Source organism: Giraffa tippelskirchi, chromosome X (assembly GCF_054371585.1).
Source record: "Giraffa tippelskirchi isolate mGirTip1 chromosome X, T2T-mGirTip1v1.2.pri, whole genome shotgun sequence".
Lineage (NCBI taxonomy): Eukaryota > Metazoa > Chordata > Mammalia > Artiodactyla > Giraffidae > Giraffa > Giraffa tippelskirchi.
Genome location: NC_137289.1, coordinates 153,961,530 through 153,982,313, shown reverse-complemented (window position 1 = coordinate 153,982,313; position 20,784 = coordinate 153,961,530). Strand labels below are relative to the sequence as shown.

The 20,784-nt window shown below is 47.8% G+C and overlaps 1 pseudogene; it reads left to right on the top strand.

Moving 5' to 3' along the window:
* Positions 1-1,452: 1,452 nt before the first annotated feature.
* LOC145535797 (histone-lysine N-methyltransferase PRDM9-like) lies at positions 1,453-19,495 on the top strand (annotated as a pseudogene).
* Positions 19,496-20,784: the final 1,289 nt, after the last annotated feature.

Sequence of the window (20,784 nt, the reverse complement as noted above, 5' to 3'; positions counted from 1 at the left end):
GCTGTCATTTCCTTCCCCAGGACATCTTCCCGACCCAGGGATTGAACTCGGGTCTCCGCATTGCAGGCAGACTCTTTACTAACTGAGCCACCAGGGAACAGAAATAGAAACAGAGCGCACGGGAAACGGACGGCACTTGACACATGCTGGGGAGGAGGCTCATTACAAACCCCGGAGCCAGGGCTCCCGGAAGGATATCCCATTCTCCCCTGGACCATCCACCCTCTCTGGGTCTCCGTTTCCTCATCTGTAAAATCACGGACAACTGACTATAATTCATTCCTGGAACCCAAGCCCATTGAGAGGGATGGGAAACATTACTCCAAGGCCTGGATGATAGACCAGATTTAAAGAAAAACATGGCATTGCTGCTTTTCAGTCAAACAGACAAATACAATCAAGGAAGGAGTCCCTGGCCCTGCGGGATTTGCCTAGGGGTCTAGTCTGGGAAATTCTTACACATCAGGAGATGGCTCCGAGCTGGATTTCCACAAACAAGAATATCCATGCGAAGGACAAGCCTGTAGAGCTCTGTGCCCATCAGCCACAGGAAGAGACTGCCTCCCGACAGCCAGCAGCATTTACGAGTGACCTCCTAAGGCCGTCACCAAACTACAGGGGCACCTCTGGGTTTACTGTTTCCCTCACTTTTCTGACTCTTTTCTTAAAAACACGCACATTTCTTCATAGAATGCCACAGTGGAAGGAAAATAGGCCTTCAATTTTTAGACCTCAATTTGCAAAAAACTTGGAGCTTTTTTGTTTTTTTTTAATTAAAGCACCACATAATTTAAAAATTTTACACGTTCTAATTATTCAGTTCCAAAACACCACACTTATTGTACGGGGTCCCCATGGAAAGGCCCCGTCTCAGCAGCAGGACAGCCACAGATGCCACGATGAAAGGGCAGCCAGGTGCCCTCCTCCCTTCTTTTCCGCCTAGGTGGCCGCCAGGTTTTTAAATCCACGCACCCTACTAAGTTTCTAGAGTGCAATACGTGGACTCCTCCCTTTCCCATCCCAGAAGGTGGTCAAGGGCCCGCTGGGCTGCAAACTGCCGGAAGCAGGGCTGGGCCAGCCGGCCAGCGGAAGGGTTGTGGAGTCCCAGCAGGTGAAATCACCAGGCAGGATAAATCCCTTGGACTTCCTGGGGACCTCGCTGCAGGCACTAGGCTGCTTGGGAAAACCGCGCGGGTCTGAGCTTTAGGCGACGGGGTAAAGTGGTAAAGGCCCTAATCCTAACCTTAACACCAATGGCGAGGCCTTTCTGCGACCGCCAGGTTAGGGGGCTCCGAGACTGTGCCAACAGAGAGGGCGGAATACGTGGTTCCCTGCTCCACCCTGCGCCAGAGCCGCAGTTCCCTTACCTGTGGTCCGCACCCCTCCGCTCCGCTCACTGGATGCCAATCGATGCGGACCCAGGAGCCCACGAAATGAGCGTTCCCAGCCGCAATGGAGACCCCTGAGACCCGGGACCCACTACCTAGGAGCTCGGAGGAGGCGCGCTCCGCCCCCGACGCGGCCAGGTATGCTCCGCCCAAACGCCCGCTCCCAGGAGAGGCCCGCGGGCCTCGCTACTGCCGCCAGGTGACATCCATCCGCGAGCAAATCCACCCCACCGAGAAGACCCGAGCTTTCTATCCGCTGATCTGTCTATAATTCAGGGATAAAACTGTGACTACAGAAAGGAAAGATGACCTGACCTAGGATGGCCATGATTTTCTATAGAACCAGAGAAAATTGGTTAAAAAAAAAAAAATTTCTTGGAAATTGTAAAGCTGGTTGTTTTGCATATGCAATTAAGAACAATTAGCTTGTTAAAAGGCCTGCCTAGGGCAAAGCTTGAAGTTAACCCTTTCCTTGAAAAACACTGCCCACTTTGCCTGAGATCTCAGCCTTGGGCAAATGAGAACTTCAAGCCCCCCTCCCCCCCCAAAAAAGGAGGTCAAAGAGATATTTTAAATCATAGGCGGAAAACTACAAGATCTGTCTGTCTGTCTGTGTGGATTTATGTATGTCTCAGTGTGAGTCTTCTGTTTTTTGATAATATTGCTGAAGTTGTGAGTTCTTATTTAAATAAACTAAACAAAAGGAAGCCCTTACAAATCAAACAGTTCTAAATACAGGAAAAAATTGACCTAAATGAATTTTAGATTCATGTGAACTGGGAAATAGTCAATATTAAATATCTAGTATTTTTTTTTTGCTACTCTAATATAGACATGTCTAAGAGTCATTAACATTAAGCATAAAATTTTTATAGTGTCTAGGATTATTATAAGTTAAATTATAAGTTAAATATTGCTATATTGTTATATCTGTCACAAGCTTGTCAACAAAGAAAATACCTCTAAAAACAAACAAACAAAAAACTCCTAAAAAATGTAAATGCGATATGAGCTTTTAGATAAACTATTAAAAATAATTATGCTTTAAAATATCTGTCTATAATAGTCTTGATTGAAGGCAAAGGAGAAGGGGAGGACAGAGGATAAGATGGTTGGATGGCGTCACTGACTCGATGGACATGAGTTTGAGCAAGCCCAGGGAGTTGATGATGGACAGGGAAGCCTGTTATCCTGCAGTCCATGGGGTCGCAAAGAGTCAGACACGACTGAGCAACTGAACTGAACTGAATTTACAATAGTTTCTCCAGATTTTGGTTACCTGAATTTCTATTGTTGTGCTAAACTAAGTGATGACAGTGTATTGAATAGCTAGGTCATTTCCAAATAAATTAAGGTTCTGAAACATTCACTACTTGACAGGACCTTCCTCTTACACAGAAACTGAAGAGATGTTTGACTATCCATGAATAGTGTCTGGTGCCATCCTGAGATGTTCACTATAAGAAAGCAAAATTTTTTTTAGATAGTATCACTGATACGTATGTTCACCAATCTATAGAATGCCAATATAAAAGTCAGTTCTTGGTTGCTTAAGGAAAATGTATGTCTTGTTATTAAAGAAGGTATGAGGAATGAAATCACATTTTATGAAGGAAGAAGAAGTAGTTCTGACTTACAGGTGGCAGTTTCAGGATGGGAGAAGCAAAGGAATGTGTACACAAAGGGATAAGGAGGTTTTATGGAAAGTGGGCCCCCAGAAAAGAGCTTTGTGCGTAGTACAAGTTTTCCTGAGATGTTGAACTGCCTTTGCTGATGGCTTTTAAGTTTCTTTACCTCTTAAGTGATCTGTTCTAGGTTTACCTTTGAAATCTTTTGTTAACTTTGGCTAAGTGGCTAAGTATTGTTTCACAGTGACTTATGTGATTCCTACCTGACTGTTATAAACCCTTTGGATATTTATGAACAAACCTTCCTAAATAATTGACTTCTAGCTAACTTTGGGATGCTTCAAAGGGCCCCTGAGACCTCCCAAAGAGAGATATTAAACAACCTGAGTTCATTTGGCCTGTTAAACTACATGGGAAGTGTTGTCAGAAGGAGTGATGAATCTTCTCAAGTTACATTGTATGGTTGATGATACTAATATAGATATCCTAGAAATTATGTGACATTCATGAAAATCTGATATGTTCTGGTAAAATGCTGTCAGTTATAATTCTAGTTATCATATTAAAGTGTTTCAAGTCACAGCAATGACCAGATTACTTTGTCAATTTCAATTTAATCAGGTTTTAAACATGCCTTCTATCATTTCGCACGGATGCCTTTGCAAAAATACTGCTACTTCAAGATATATGGAAAAGACTTTTCTAAGCTTACCCGTAAACAACTTTTTTGTTTGTTATCTGGTAAACTGGTACCAGACTGGAATTTAGCCTAGTCTCTAGGTTAAGAGAACACAGTTTTCTCAGAATGCAGCTTTCGATCACAGATTATGACTTTCTTTACCTTTCAGTGATTTATATTTGTTTTTATCATCTTTTTTTTACTTTGGTAAAGTAAATAAGCATTATTTTAAGATTATGGTACATGTAGGATCGACCAAGCTTTCCCCACTCCTGCAAATTCCCTTAAGCCCTCAGATTCTTCTGATGGGACCAAGGTCTCACTTCCCTCCAGAGGGACAATCTAAGCTTTTTATCAGCTGACCTGCCCCTGACATCAGAGTCAATTTGAGCACTATTTGGTCTATAATTTAGGCATGAAACTATGACTACATAAAGGAAAGATGACTTTTTGATGCAGGATGGCCATGATATTCCTTGGACTTCAGAGAAAATTGGTTAAATTGACACTTTTTCTCTTGGAAACTGCAAAGCTGGTTCTTTTAGCATATGCAATTGAAAACATCTAGGTGGTTTGGTCAGTTTTCATTCCAGTCCCAAAGAAAGGCAATGACAAAGAATGTTCAAACTGCCGCACGATTGCACTCATCTCATACGCTAGTAAAGTAATGCTCAAAATTCTCCAAGCCAGACTTCAACAATACATGAACTGTGAACTTCCAGATATTCAAGCTGGATTTAGAAAAGGCAGAGGAACCAGAGACCAAATTGCCAACATCCACTAGATCAAGGAAAAAGCAAGAGAGTTCCAGAAAAATATCTATTTCTGCTTTATTGACTATGCCAAAGCCTTTGACTGTGTGGATCACAATAAACTGGGGAAAATTCTGAAAGAGATAGGAATACCACACCACCTGACCTGCCTCTTCAGAAATCTGTATGCACGTCAGGAAGCAACAGTTAGAACTGGACATGGAACAACAGACTGGTTCCAAATAGGAAAAAGAATATGTCAAGGCTGTATATTGTCACCCTGCTTATTTAACTTATATGCAGAGTACATCCTGAGAAATGCTGGGCTGGAAGAAGCACAAGCTGGAATCAAAATTGCCGGGAGAAATATCAATAACCTCAGATATGCAGATGACACCAGCCTTATGGCAGAAAGGGAGGAAGAACTAAAGAGCCTCTTGATGAAAGCAGTTGAATCCATGCAGGCTGAAGATCACCAATGACAGCAGAGAGAAATAGTTCTTCTATTGCTTCCTACCAAATAAAAAAGAGAGAAGAAAACTTGTAACTCTTTTTCTGACACTCAGATCACCAAAGGGAGAAACTGCTATGAGTATGTGGATGGAAAGGACACGTCTTTGGCCAACTGGACGAGGTGAGTGCAGTGAGTCTGCAGTTTGTAGATGTCGCTCTTCCCTCAAGCCCACACCCCTTTATTTCTCAACCTGTCTCCCTCAATAGCTTTCACATCTTCTTTCCTCTTTTCCCTCCATATCACACTCTCTCATTTCAAAGGACATTAGAAAGAAAGAACTAAAAATATAGCATGTGCCCTCAAAACACAAGTCTATATGCTGAACAAAACTGGGGGACTTGAAAACAACTTGAGGAGTCTAGATTCACCAGGGACAGTTTAACTCACTTAATTGACACTTACCAAGCACTTTATGTTTCAGTTTAGACAGTGAACTTCATTACTGAAGCAGATCACACAACCCATGTCCTTTTGGAGAACATACTGCAGACAGACATTAGCCAATTGATTTTAGGAACTGCAAGAAGATCCAATCAGTCCATCCTAAAGGAGATCAGTCCTGGTTGTTCATTGGAAACACTGATGTTGAAGCTGAAACTCCAATACTTTGGCCACCTCATGCGAAGAGTTGACTCATTGGAAAAGACCCTGATGCTGGGAAGGATTGGGGACAGGAGGAGAAGGGGACAACAGAGGATGAGATGCTTGGATGGCATCACCGACTCGATGGACATGGGTTTGGGTAAACTCTAGGAGTTGGTGGTGGACAGGGAGGCCTGGCGTGCTGCGATTCATGGGGTCGCAAGGAGTCGGACACGAATGAGCGACTGAACTGAACTGAACTTTAATTTTTCTATCTTTGAGTATCTGCACAGTGCCAGGATAACCTAACATGGGAGACCTTGAGCCCATGTGGGCAACAAGCTCCCCAGGCTTGGTTTCAGTGAGAAGTGAGCCCTGGGGCCTGGGAAGGAATGAGGGGCAGGATGGCCGTGAGCATGGCCATTCTCTGAGGGCCTCTCCTTTCATCAGGGCAGGCAGAAAGTGAATGAACTATTACTGTTCTGGGTCTCAAGCTATGTCAGAGCACTCTCCAAGTTTCGATGGGAGAGGGTAGGCAAGTAAATAGGACCCTGGATACACGTGGGGAGATTGAAGAAAAGCCTCGAGAGAGAAGGCAGGCTGGGGTGAGCGCTGAGGGCTGTGTGTTAGCCTAGAAGCACCAAGTCCTGTGGAATGAAAGAGAACTTAATTTAGAGTTTAGGGGAGCTGGAGGTCACTAGCCTCATGGACAGTCCAGGTGGAGACGAGTCTGGAACTGGGCTCTGGAAAACGGCTAATTAGGTAAGGAGAGAAAAGCATTCCAGCCAGGAAGAGGACCAGAAACAGGATCTGGAAATAGGAATTCATACGGCCTGGTCGAAGGTGTGAACAGAAGGTCCCCATGAGGGGCGGTGGGAGCCACAGCGGCCTCAGAGCCTGAAGGCAAGGAGCTGGGCATGGTCCGACCGTGGAGGGCACTCGTCACCTGAGGTTTCTTTCCCTCTCCCGGCCTCGACCCCAGGTAGGTGAACTGTGCCCAGGACGACGAGGAGCAGAACCTGGTGGCCTTCCAGTATCACGGGCAGATCTTCTACCGAACCTGCCGGGTGGTCAGGCCGGGCTGTGAGCTGCTGGTCTGGTATGGGGAGGAGTATGGCCAGGACCTCGGCATCAAGTGGGACAGCAGGGGGAAGAGCGAGCTCGCGGCCGGGAGAGGTGAGCGCCACCCCTCTTCCAGGGCCCCAGCCCATCCTGGGGAGCCTCCCTGGTCTGATTCCGAAGCAGAGTACAGTTCAGTCTACAGTCAGTCAAGTCGCAATTAAAATGCCTCAGAATTTGATTCATTTCATATGACTGTTAGAAAAGATTTCTATATTAAAAATGTTAGTTCTACTTTTCAATATTTCACGCAAAAACTATGCCACATCACCTTCTGCTGAAAGGCTCAGAGGCAAACAGCAAGTTTCCCAGCACCGACCCGCCCTCTCACCTCTCCCTGTTTCTCCCTCATTTCCTCCCATTTCTAAGCGACATGTGTACAGTGATTTGCATTCAGTCACTGTTTCAGTTTGTTGTCACGTGAGCTCATACTCTGTGCCAGACAGGGCTCCACCCACCGAAACAGACAGAACCACCGCCCTGGGGCAGCACGGGCTTCATACCAGACAGGGGCTGGTGCTCTGAGGAAAACAGCGCAGGAAAAGTGCCTCGGATCAGCGTGAGCAGAGGGTGGGGTGTGGCGCAGGATGGTGGGGCAGGGTCTCTGCAGAGATAACACCCCTGGGAAAGGATTCAGGCAGGGGAGCAGCCAGTGCCGCAGCCCCAGGGCCGGGAAGAGAGCCCATGCCAATGGTCGCAGGAGGAAGCACAGAGGGCGAGGAAGGAGCTGGACGGGACACAGAAACCTCAGGGCCCGTGTCCACGTGCAGGCCCCAGGGCTCTTCCTGGGTGACACAGAACAACCGTGCGGCTTTCAGCTGCAAGCGGCACGTTCTCTGTTCTGTGACGATGCTTTGGCTCATTTTTGGGAAGAGACAGTAGCGGGGAGTCCCCTCAGAAGTCAGTTCACTCCCAGACATGAAGGGAGAGTGGGCTGGCTGAAGATGCACGGGAGTGAGTGTGTGAGGAGTCTGGCTGGAGGTGTATTTTTAAACAGGGATTCCTAGTGCATGTTAAATGGACTAAGACTGAATGAAATAAATGAGGTATGAATACTGGTGAGGCTTGAGAAAGGACATGTCTTTATTTTCTGATTTATGGAAAACTGAGAGAGGAGCAATTTGTGAACCAGTTGGGGCAGCAGGAGCCAGAGATCTGTTGTCAGTGGGAACTGGGCCACTCGGTCTCGTCCAGTCTGAAACCCACTTCGTGCAGAGATCGGCACAAAAGCTGCTCTTTGAACCAGGAGCTGCAAAGTCACCTTTACTCACACCTGCTCTAACCACCCCCTGTGCTGCCTCCCATATGCAGAGAGCTCCAGGCCAGGTGCCCCTAACTTAATAGACCCTCTCCCCTCACAGGGAGCCACTCAGGAAGATTCTACCTAAGTCATCAAGAGTCTTATCTCTCAGTAGGGTAAAACACCTGTGGCCACGGTGACATGGCTTTCCAGATACTTACATGCAGGGAAAGGTCCCTGCAGATCCACCTCTCTCAGGAGAGACGCTGCCTCCGATGCTGCTGGAAGGTCCCTAGTCTGGGTGATGTGTAGAAAAGGCCCTTGACACAAGCTTCCTGGATTTCTCTAGATGTAGAGAATAAGAATGGAATGGAAAAGTGGACTGTAAAGACACACTTGATGGGAGACAAATCGTGAGCTGTCAACCCTAAGATGATTAGTGGGCAGGCCTTGCCATGGCAAACCAGCTACCTGACCAAAAGCTTCCTCTTTCAGGAGAACCGAAGCCCAAGATCCACCCACGTGCCTCCTGCTCTCTGGCCTTCTCCAGTCAGAAATTCTTCAGCGAACACGTCCAACACAGTCACCCCTCTCAGACGCTCCTGAGACCATCTGAAAGAGACCACCTCCAAGCAGAGGATCTCTGCCCAAGGAATCAAAATCAGCAGCAGCGATATTCCGATCCACACAGCCCAAGTGACAAACCTGAGGGTCACGAGGCAAAGAAAAGGCCCCAACCTTTGCTGAAAAGCATAGGCTGAAGAGGATTTCAAGGGCCTCTTCCTACTCACCCAGAGGACAAATAGGGGGTTCTGGGGTGCATGAGAGAATGACAGAGGAGCCCAGCACAAGCCAGAAACTGAATCCAGAGGACACAGGCAAATTATTCATGGGGGCAGGGGTCTCAAGGATTATAAAAGCCAAATACAGAGAGTGTGGGCAAGTCTCCAAGGATAGGTCAATCTCATCACAAACCAGAGGACACACACAGGGGAGAAGCCTATGTGTGCAGGGAGTGTGAGTGAGTCATGACCAACAAACCACATCTTAGCCACAGGAGGATTACTGCAGCCACCCCATGCCTCAGCTCTAAGGGGGCCTCAGAGGAGGTCTATGACCTGTTACTGTCCCCAAGAGTATGAGGAGAGACTTCCCAGGTGGTCTAGTAGCCAAGATTCCAATGCAGAGACCCATGTTCAATACCTGATTGGGGAACTAACTCCCACATGCTGCAACTAAGACGTAGTGCAGCCGAATAAATAAATACATAAATAAACATTTTAAAGGAAGAGTGTGATAAACACAGAATTAATTGATTAAATAGACCTTCCACTTTCATGACAGGAGAGGAAGTAGATAAACAGCAGAGGGTTTCTTAAGTGTTCTGGAGATGTTCATGCCAATTGCCTTCGTGGTTTTTTGTACTCCTAATACATTTTGTCTCCAAACAAATCTGAAGCCCAGACTACGTACTTATTCCCCGCTTATTACTGAGAGCAGTGGGGTCCAGTGGTAGCTGAACCCCTGGGAAGGCATAATTCTGGAGCCAACTCAGTTAGGTCATGGGACAGTCAGTTCCTGGGTCCAGGAACAGGAATCTAGGGTTTGAGACAGACTCACCAGGGAAGAGAATTCCTCGGCCTCCTGGGAAGTGTGGTCTCTCCTCCTTATAGACCTCGACTTTCCTTTGGCCTCTCCTGGTTGCCCTCTGGTTTCCTCTGACTTCTGTGGCCTCAAAGGTGAAGGCCTCATGCATGTGTGTGTGTGTGTATGTGTGCCTTGCTCAGCCTGCACCATCTGGTCTTTGCCACTCCCTCAGGGTCATCACAGCATCTGGACTCCAGATTCAACCACAGGGATCCAGTTCTCAGCCCTGCCCTCAGCAGCTCTGTGACCTGGGGCAAGATGCTCAGCCTCTCTGTGTCTCTATTCTCATCTGTGACACACGGTGGAGGCAGCAGCATTTTAGTCTGATGCATGAGCACAGGAAGAGTCTGGCAGAGGCTGGCTGAGGATGCAAGCCCCACCTTTGCTGTTCTTTGTGTTTTTTTCTTTAACTTTTTCTTATTTTTTAATTGAAGGATAATTGCTTTACAGAATTTTGTTTTCTGCATGTCCTTCAGCCCCCACACCTTCCAGGTTTTCAGAACTAGACGAGGAAGGGGCCATTTAGGCACTTGGCTGCCCTGATGAGTGGGTGTGAAGTCAGGGGTGCTAAGGCAGGGTGACCTCCCTTCCCACCACTGCCGTTCCTGCTGAGCGGGGCAGCCCCATAGCCCCTCCACAGACAGGCAGTGCCGACAGTCGTCCGCCTGCCAAGAACAGAGCCTGGAGCCGCGTGTGAAGGAAGTCCCTGTCCGGCCCCCATCCCACCCCCACACGGAGGGTCCTCAAAGCCCACACAGTGGCTTCTCTATGCACGGGCCTCATACCTGTGTCCACATGCTCTGGCCAACGGTGTCATGACCTTGAAATTCTTAACTATGGAATAGTTCATCCTTACACGTCCCTTTTATGAGTGAAGTCTGATGGACCCGGGGTGAGCAGAGCAGATACGCACAGCACGGGTCCCAGGGGTGACCAGGCTGCACGAAGGGACAAGGTGGACACAAAGGCCCCCCGGTGAGTGAAGGTGGGGACGGCATCAGGAAGCTACTCTTGCTTAGACCAAGAACTGAGTTCCAACAGAGAGTGGAGACAATGGCGTTCTAAAGAGTCGACCACACCCTCCCCTCTGTGAATGACCTCTGCCCTGGCCTCATCCTTCCAGGATGTGTTTAGGAGGCTGAAGTCCGCCCAGTCACCAGAAGACACCAAGGGGAGAGTGGGCCACGGGGCAGGGGGTGGAGGGTGCAAACTCCAGGACTGGGGGCGATGGCCCTCAGTTCCCTCCCTGTGCCAGGCTTCTGAAGCGTCTCTACATGAACCATGTCAGTAATAACCACCCACTATTATTTTCTCGTTTCTTTCATGCTTTCTCAAAGGAACACGTTTGTCTGTGGCTTGATTTCCCTACAGGAAGGGAAGCCATATAGAGTCCCCATCTTCTGCGGCTTTAGGCAGGGGCCGCGGGAGGGAGAGTTAAGGGTGGTGCAGGCAGAGGGGCTTCAACTGAAATACGGTGGGGACCGAGCAACTTGCAGGGGCTTCTCACCTGCACCTCCCACCGGAGCTGGGCCTGGAATCCCCTGGGAGCCTGAGCAATTCATAGCTTCTCCCTCCCCTCTGCTCCCCTCTCTTCCCCTCAAAAAGCTGGCTCCTTGGCCAGCCCACAACACCCCCAAATCCCCCATCACCCACAGCCCCGCACAGGCCCTCCCTCACAGAAGTGGGACGACCTGCATGGTGGCGGGGACGGTGTGTGACCCCAGAGCTTGGGGTCTCAGCTGACCTTGAGCAATGGGACTGGTGCTTTACACAGCCTCCCAGCCCAGGGAGCTGACAGCAGCCACAAGCCACGATCTGAAGCGGGGGGTGGGGTGGGGATGTGAGCTGTCTGAGGTCCCATCCTGTCCCCACGACAGCGGCCAGGCCTCACCTGACACCGTGACTGCCCTGCACGGGCACACAGGACAGCAGCAGTCACGGGGACGGACAGCCAGCTGCCTCCACCGCAGGCTCCACTCTGACTGCAGCGGTCCCACAGCTGTACCAGCCCCACCTGTGCGCCGCTCTGCTTGGCTGCCAGGGCTCGGGGACCCTACGTGAGTCGGTGAGGGCAGAGGTCCAGAGGCCAAGCCTGTCTTCAGCCACCAGACCCACCATGGTTGCCAGACTCATGAGCCCAACCGGTACCTGAAGCCTTTGGGAGAATGACATCACAGACGCTGACCTCAGAGCTAAGACCCCTGAAAACTTACTAAACAGGTTGCTTTTAGTCTTTTTTTAAAGGAGGAGGTTGGCAGGAAGGAGGGAAGGGAATGACTTCCTTGGTGGTTAAGAATCCACCTGCCAATGCAGGAGACATGGGTTCAATCCCTGATCTGGGAAGATCCCGCCTGCCATGGAGCAACTAAGCCCATGCACAACTACTGCAGCCATGAAATTAAGATGCTTTCTCCTTAGAAGAAAAGTTATGACCAACCTAGCATATTAAAAAGCAGAGACATTACTTTGCCAACAAAGGTCCATCTAGTCAAGGCTATGGTTTTTCCACTAGTCATGTACGGATGTGAGAGTTGGACTATAAGGAAAGCTGAGCACCAAAGAATTGATGCTTTTCAACTGCGCTGTTGGAGAAGGCTCTTGAGAGTCCAGTAGTCTTCAAGGAGCACGAACCAGTCCATCCAAAAGGAAATCAGTCCTGAAATATTTATTGGAAGGACTGATGCTGAAGCTGAAACTCCAATCCTTTGGCCACCTGATGCCAAGAGCTGACTCATTTGAAAAGACCTTGATGCTGGGAAAGATGGGAGGTGGGAGGAGAAGGGGACGACAGAGGATGAGATGGTTGGATGGCATCACTGACTCAATGGACATGAGTTTGAGTAAACTCTGGGAGTTGGTGATGGACAGGGAGGCCTGGTGTGCTGCAGTCCATGGGGCCACAAAGAGTCAGACAAGATTGAGCGACTGAACTGAACTGAACTGATTCTTAAAGATCTTATTCAGAAAATCAAAAGACAAGCCACAATCTGGGACAGAAGTATTTGCAAAACTCATATCTGATGAAGGATTTGGACTCAAAATAGACAAAGACCTCTTTAACAACCCCATAAAAAACGAATAAAGATCTGAACAGACACCCAGCCAAAAAAAGATATACAGATAGTCAAAAACAAAAACATGCTCAACATCATACACCATTAGGGAATTATAAATTAAAATCATGAGATATCACATCACACATATTATTAGGACTGTAAATTCTAAATATATGACAATACCAATTACTGGAGGCTGAGGAACAGCAGGAATGCCCCCTCACTGCTGGTAGGCTGCATGCATAGCCACTTTGTAACACAGTTGGGCAGTTTTCTCCCAAGCTAAACAAACCTCACCTTGGGATCCAACAATCATTATTTCCAGTATTTAAGAAACTGCTTTGAAAAATCCATGCCCAAATGCAAACAAAGATGAACTTAGGCACAGCAGCGCTATTCATAATAGTCAAAAACTTGAAGGCAAGTAGAGTAGGCCACCCCAAAATAAGCCTCTCTGGTGTGAGGATTATTTACATCGGCTTCAAGGGGAAAAAAAGAGGACTCCCAGTAAACTAAGTAGCAATTGCCTTTTGTGAAGGACATTTACAACAGAGAAATCTCTGCATTTAAGGGTTGCCCCTGTTTGCACCAGAAATAGAAGGATAATTAACTCAAGTAACTTATCAATGGAAAGGTCCTATCTTAAATCTACCAACAATCATCCTTCTTTACTGTGTCTTGATGATAACCTTCCATAACTGGCTTCTCTCATTCCCCAAGGTCTTACTTCTGTCTTCAGCTGAAGATGGTATTTAAGGTGATGGCTTAGGACATTTCAGGGACTGACTCAGTTTTCTTTGGTAGCTCCCCTGTATACAGTAGGCATTTGTTGTTTTAGTCACTAAGTCATGTTCAACTCTGGGATCCCATGGACTGTAGCCCCCCAGGCTCCTCTGTCTATTGGATTCCCCAGGCAAGAATACTGGAGTGGGTTGCCAATTCCTTCTCCAGGGGATCTTCACAACCCAGAAATCAAACCCATCTCCCCTGTTCTGCAAGCCATCAGGGAAACATAGAGGAGGTATGCTTCTGTTTTTTCTCCTGGTGATTTGTCTTTTATTATGGAAGGGCAGAATGAAAATTGTTTTTCCTCCCATACACATGCAATGGAGTATTACTCATCAGTAGAAAGGAATGAACCACCAACCCTCAAAAGGCATGGTTAAATCTCACGTGCATATTACTCAGTGAAAGAATGCAGTCTGAAGACACAGCGCGCAGCCTGACCTCATTGATGAGGGATGGGCTCGGTTTGGTGGGTCCTCCTGTTTCCTGGATCTCAGAGGGAGCAGGCCCCAGGGGGCCGTGGAGCAGATATGTGGGGTTCTGCTGCAGATAAGAAATTCAAACTGAAATAGAGATGAATATCTTATGATTTCTCCAAAACAGTTACAGAACAATCGAGTGGAAACCATACGCAATGAAATGACTGTAAACACAAACTGGAAAACTTACACCAAATTCACTCAGATTCATTAACAGACATTTAAAATGCAAAGCAATCAAAATTACATGCATATATAAGAAAATATACATGATCTTGGCTTTGGTCTGCAGATCATGAGCTTTGAGTTTTAACACAGAAAACGCCAATATACAAAAGATAAAAATAGTGTAGACTTTATAAAATTAAAGATTTCTCCCCTGAAAGACCTTATTCAGAAAGTCTAAAGACAAGCCACAAACTGGGAGAAAAATATTTGCAAACACATACCTAATAAAGGATTTGGACCTAAAATAGACAAAGACCTCTAAAATAGCGCCAGTTAAAAAAAAAAAAAAATGGGTAAGGATCTAACCAGAAACACCTGGCCAAAGGAGATATGCAGATGCTAAATATCATACAAAAATTATACAAAAGTATCATACTACTAGGGAATAACAATTAAAATCATGAGATAACACACCGCACCTTTTAGCACTACTGTGCTCCGAATATATGACAGTAGCAATTGCTGGAGGCTGAGGAACAACAGAAGCTCTCCTTCATTGCTGGTGGTGTTGCAGGAAGGGGGACCCCTTCCAGGCCCCAAAACTGGGCTCTTGTCTAACACTCGGAAATGAATTGTCCAAGGAGACACACGTGCTGACAAAGAAAGAGATTTTATTGGGAAGGGCGCCCGGGTAGAGAGCAGTAGGGGAAGGGAACCCAGGTTTTATGGTGATGGGATTAGTTTCCAGGTTGTCTTTAGCCAATCATTCTGACTCAGAGCCCTGCCTGGTGGTGCTGAAGGAGGAAAGTAGGCCAAACAGACTCCATCTTGAAAATCAGTCTCCATCTTGAAACTACTGTGAACTTTGGACTATATGCCTGGGTGCTCACCTGATGGACACTAAATTATGTGCCCAGTATCCATGGAGACGACATAACAATTGGAAAACCGACCCCCAGATAAAAGACCTTCAGGACTCCTACCGAGAAATCCCATCACCAAGGGAGTGTACTAACTTACCCCATAGCAAAACAAATTATCTGTACAATACCTATTGATATATGTTACCCTGTTTATCCAACTAAGACTTACTGCATATAAATCATAGCTAGCCTTGATTGTATCTCTCCTTTACACTATCCAGACTAGTTTCAAGGAATCTGGGGATGTGGGTTTGGGCACGTACTCTTATGGTATGTAAGGTTGTCACAAAAACTGGTCGGGGTCCTTGGCTAAGAGGAGACTCTGCCTTGGACCCACCAGTGTAATAAATTGCTCTCCACTATTTGCGTTGTCCTTCTGAGTGAGTTTGCCTCCGGAGAGCGTAGCTACAACAGTGCACATCCTGTTCAGCCAAGATGGATACCAGCGAGGATTCTGGGAGCTGGTCTGACATGTGGTGTCTCCTTTTGACCTTTCCCGAACTCTTTTGGTTGGTAGTGGCTTCTGAGTTCCCTGTTCCTTACCAGGCCCTCCAGTCCTAAAACAACTCATGCAAATGGTTACCATGGTGCCTGGGCAGGGTGGGCGGTTTCAGTCAGTGTGCTTCCCCTAACAGCGGGATGCCTGTACAGCCACTTTGTAAGACAGCTGGGCAGTTTTTTCCACAGCTAAACAAGTCTCACCTTGGGATGCTCAGTACTTAGTCAACTGCTTTGAAAACCTATCTCCAAATTCAAACAAGGATAAAATTATGCACAGCAGCACTACTCATAATAGCTAAAAACTTGAACAAATAAGAATACCCTTCAACAGATGAAGGCACAAGCGAAGTGGGATACACCCATGTCAAGGCAAACAGAATATGCCGCCCCAAGATATGCCTTTCCGGCATAAGGAATATTTCAGTCTCATTAAAAAAAAAAAAAAAACAGGAATCTCAGAAAACTGTATGGAAATTCCTTGGCTATGAAAGACATTTACAACAGAAAAATTTCCATATTTAAGGGCTGTCCCTCTTTGCACCAGAAATAGAAGGATGATTAAACCTCCAGTAGCTCTTTTCAATGCAGGAGCCCTGACTGAAATCTGCAAACAATCATACACTTCTTTACTGTGTTTTGCGTGATAACCTGCCAAAACTGGCTTCCCGTCCCCCAGGGACTTTCTCCTATTGTTTTTATCTGAAGATAGTATTTTAAATAATGCCCTTGGACGTTACAGGGAGTACCTCACTTTTTCTGGGTAGCTCCTGTATATACAGGAGGTATGTGCTTAGTCGCTCAGTCATGTCCGACTCTTTGCGACTCCGTGGACTGTAACCCGCCAGGCTCCTCCGTCCAGGGGGGTTCTCCAGGCAAGAATACTGGAGTGCGTTGCTGTGCCCTCCTCCAAGGGATCTTCCCAACCCAGGGATCGAACCCAGGTCTCCCACATTGCAGGTGGATTCTTTACCATCGGAGCCGCCAGGAAAACCCATACAGGAGATATACAGGTTATTAAACTTCTGTTTTTCTCCTGGTAATCTGTTTTTTCTTTTTTTACAGGGGAAGTCTCTACCAAGAATCTGGACGGGTAGAAGGAAAATTGTTTTTCTTTACAAGCATATGCAATGGAACACCACTTAGCAACAGAAAGGAATAAACCATCAACTCATACACTGTTAGTGAAAGAATCCAGTGTAAAGAAGCTGCACACACTATTGAACTCAAAGAGGCAGCAGTTGTAACCAGGGAGGGTTAATTTTAAATTTACACTGGCTCTGCTTCTATGACTGTAACTCTTTTTTGTTATAATAAATATACATAATGGCCTGCCTCTGGGAGATAATCTGAGCCCCCTATGAAGGACTGTAAGGAAGTGAGACTAACACATCCCCCTGCCTGAGGCTTGCCATTCTAGGAGACATCTGCAAGGATTGAAAAGTCTTCTTGTTTTGTTTCCTCACCTCCCTCCATTTCTGACCCATAAAAAAGCGTGGCCACCAGGCCCTGACAAGATGGATATTTTGAGGCACTAGCCTGCCATCTTCTCGGTCAGCTGGTTCCCCAATTAAAGTCTCTTCCTTGCCTCGACACTTCGTCTCTTGGATTCATTGGCCTGTTGTGAGACGAGCAGAGTGAGCTTGGACTTGGTAAGACAGTGAGCAGGGCATGAAGCGGGATCTTAATTCGCTGCCCAGGAACTGAACCCGGCCAGCCTGGATGAAAACCAGGAATCCTAGACACCAGAGCAGCAAGGGCTACAGGCTGGAAGATGTTTTCCCTTGACTCTTTGTCCCAGGGAAAAACGCATTTATCCCGGAGGCAGAGACTGTAAATGCAAGTATAAAATTCATTATCATAGACATAGCGTAACAACAAGTGGGAGAGCACAGAGAGAAACAATTTGTTTAGTTGAGACAGAAGCAAGGCAGAGACGCACATCCGGAGAGAAAGTGTGTGGGCAGCCCCCCTGGTGAGGAGGAGCGCAGTAAAGAGGCGGTTAAGTCATTCACACAGGTCGGATCTTCCGGGTCTTTGTCTTCCTTCAGCCAGTTATCTGGTTTCTTTTTCAACCTGATCTACGCTGGGACCCTCCCCTTGGTGTGCACACACCCCTCAGCCAAGATGGACCTCAAAGTGAAGGGAGGCGCCAGACTCATTCTGGCCTGGCACTGTCCCCAGACTTTCAACCCACAAAGAGCCTTCCTGTGCATGAGGAGTGTCTCCTTTGTCCCAAAGGAGGGGGAGCAGCGATTCCTGACTCCTCTTCTCACACAGGGTTTTGCCCCTCTTTGTCCTTGCCTTGACTATTACCTTGACTATTGCCATGGCTGTTACTTTAAGGTGTTTCCAAGAGACAAACCCTGGCTATTTACCCTGTTGCTGTTGCTACTGCCATTTCAGAGGGCAAACAGGAGGCTGACTGTAAATGCCGTAACCGAAGTCCAGCTGTCCCTTGTCTCAGAAAATGCTAACCGTTGTGAGTATCCAGCTGAAGCCCACTTCTTCATGACCCGTGAAATGCAAACAGGAGGCCAGTTGCTAGCGTCTAACCTGGAGCCCAGCTATCTCCTACATCACTGTGACCCCATTTATGACATCCTGGATGAGGCAAAGCTACACAGATAATAAGCAGATCATGGGGTGGGGGTTTAAAGGATTCCATGTGATACTTTAGAATGGATACCTGTCACTATGCATTTGTCTGAGCCTGCAGATGTGTATAGCCCAAGGGGTCGATTATAATCTATTTGATTTTAGTTATTTTGGGTGTAGGAGTGGAACACACAATGGGACACCGCATCTGACTGTAATAGAACTACATAGAAAAACCTCACTGTGCGGGATGAGGCAAAAGGCGCTGACAGCTTTGGAAATGAGCAGAATCTGTAGACTAAAGGCAAAATGGAGCTTCATAAACAGTGGGCTTGATTTTACAGAGGTCTCTCCAGGGTGTGGCAGCTGAGAATGCTCAAACCTCTGAACATGTCTTCTGGAAAGGAGCAACACACAGAAAAACGGCGGAGGGTGGGCACCGGGTTCTCACTGTGGGACTGACAGCTACACATAAAGGGAGAGAGGGCCCCTGCCCTAGTGACCCTGGGTCTGGGCTTCCTGGGAGGATGACGTGGGGAGCTGACTGGCTGGGAAAACGCACAGACCTCTGCACTGGGAAGGCCCTGCACACGTAGGAACCTCACGCCCCGTGGTTCCCCCATACCCGCTGGAAACACTCAGCCCTCCATGATCTGCGAGGTGCAGATTTTAAGACATTTTGACCCCAGGCAGGTACAGGAGTGTGAGGGTCTTCCTTACCCTTAAGCTATCCCAGAAGCCAGGCCCTGAAGGCTGGAGCCAGGATGGGGATGCCTGGGCCTCTAACCAGCAGCTGGTTGGAAGGAGGAGCCAGTCCTGAGGGCAAGAGCTCCCTGTTGTCTGTGAGCCCCGGGGCCCTGATGGGATTCATTCCCAGTGAGGACACGGGTGGGGCCAGCAGTAGTTCTGTTTTCCCAGGGACACTTTGATGAACAGGCTTCCCAGGTGGCTCAGTGGTAAAGAACCCACCTGCCAATGCAGGAGACACAGGAGAAGGGGATTTGATCCCTGGGTTGCAAAGATTCTCTGGAGGAGGAAATGGCAGCCCGCTCCAGTATTCTTGCATGGAAAATTCCAAGGGCAGAGGAGCCTGGCGGGCTACAGTCCCCAGGGTCAGACATGACCGAGCATGGTCACACGACCTTTGATGAAACCATGCAACACTGGGCTCAGAAGTCTCCTGATAGGGTTTCAGACTCTGACACGGGGGTTTTATGGGAACAGAGAAAGAAGCTGAGCTCCTGACAGGCAGCCCTTTCTGGCTCTGAGTTGATTCCACCAGGACTGCACCACAGTCACCCGCGTGGAGTCGGCTATGACCCACACGCCCCCGCCCGGCCTCTCCTCTTCCTGCGACGATTGCAGTGACATTTCCAGCCTGGACCCTCTCCCAGACCAGGTGCATCTGTCCAGCCACCGCATCCCCGTCTCACCTTGAGGGCCAAGAGGCCTCACAGAGGTCTGTGACCCTGCTGCTCCCACACCCAGGAGGCAGGCCCGACCTCCCCTGGTTGCTGAGCCCAGACGCCCAGGGCCTCCCAGTCTCCCACTTCCTTGTGCCCCAGTGACTGCCAGTTCCCCCGCCAGAGCCTATGGCCAGTCCCCACACTGATTTCCCTCTAGGGCCACAACCTTGGCTCAAGCCTGATCCCTCCATCAGGCCCTAACAAAGCTCCCTGCCCCCACGGTGAATCTTACACCCCATCTCAACGTGGTCCTTCTGAAGCATGAACTGTGGAACCGCATGCTGGGGTCATAGGGCAATATTTCCAGAATTAGCAAAGCTCCATGGGAACCACTGATTCTGGGCCATTCTGAGCCCATGGGCCATTCATGGGCCATTCTCTTTGTCATTCGTCATTCTGTCCCTTGGACTTCCCTGGTGGCTCAGACGGTAAACTGTCTGCTTACAATGCAGCAGACCCAGGTTCAATCCCTGGGTCAGGAAGATCTCCTGGAGAAGGAAATGTCAACCCACTCCAATATTCTCAATTGGAAAATCCCATGGACAGAGGAGCCTGATAGGCTACAGTCTATGGGGTCATGAAGAGTCAGACATGACTGAGCGACTTCACTTCACTTTTCACTTCACATTCTGTCCCTAAATAGCAAGTTCCAATCTCCATATTAGGCAAGGTGGTCAATCAAAAGACCCCCAAACCAATGAGAACACCATCCCATCACATAGGAACTTTCTTTGTCCTGAGACTATAACAATTGCCTCAAGCCCATGAAAGAGATCACCTCTTCATGGTCGGTCAGGAAGTCTGCCCGCTGTCTCATCAGTGGCCCTCCCTACCTCAGTCCTCTGTTCTCAGCAAATTCTCTCTAAAATACTGTCTGCTCTGCCTGTGTGTCTCTCTGTCTCTCTCCCTGCCATGTAAGGACACAGTGTTGCACATCTTATCCTTTGCTTATCCTCACAACACTCCCTTCCCCTTGTAGTTACATATCACAAAGGCTACAGAGTCACTTAACTGCTGGACTCAATTACTGGGCTATTGACACCAGCCTAGGACTGTTTTTGACAAGATCCTAACACCTCTGTTCCTCATCACTAAGTCCTGACTCCGATAAGTCCTCATCTTATATAAGCCCCTGGACTCCTCATAGGACGGGGCACAGTTCTCAAAGCATGACCCTATGGGGTTCCCCTCTCCACTGGCTGGAAATTTCTTTTAGGAAGTTCTATGTCCTGTAATTTCAGAGTTAAATTATTATGCCTTC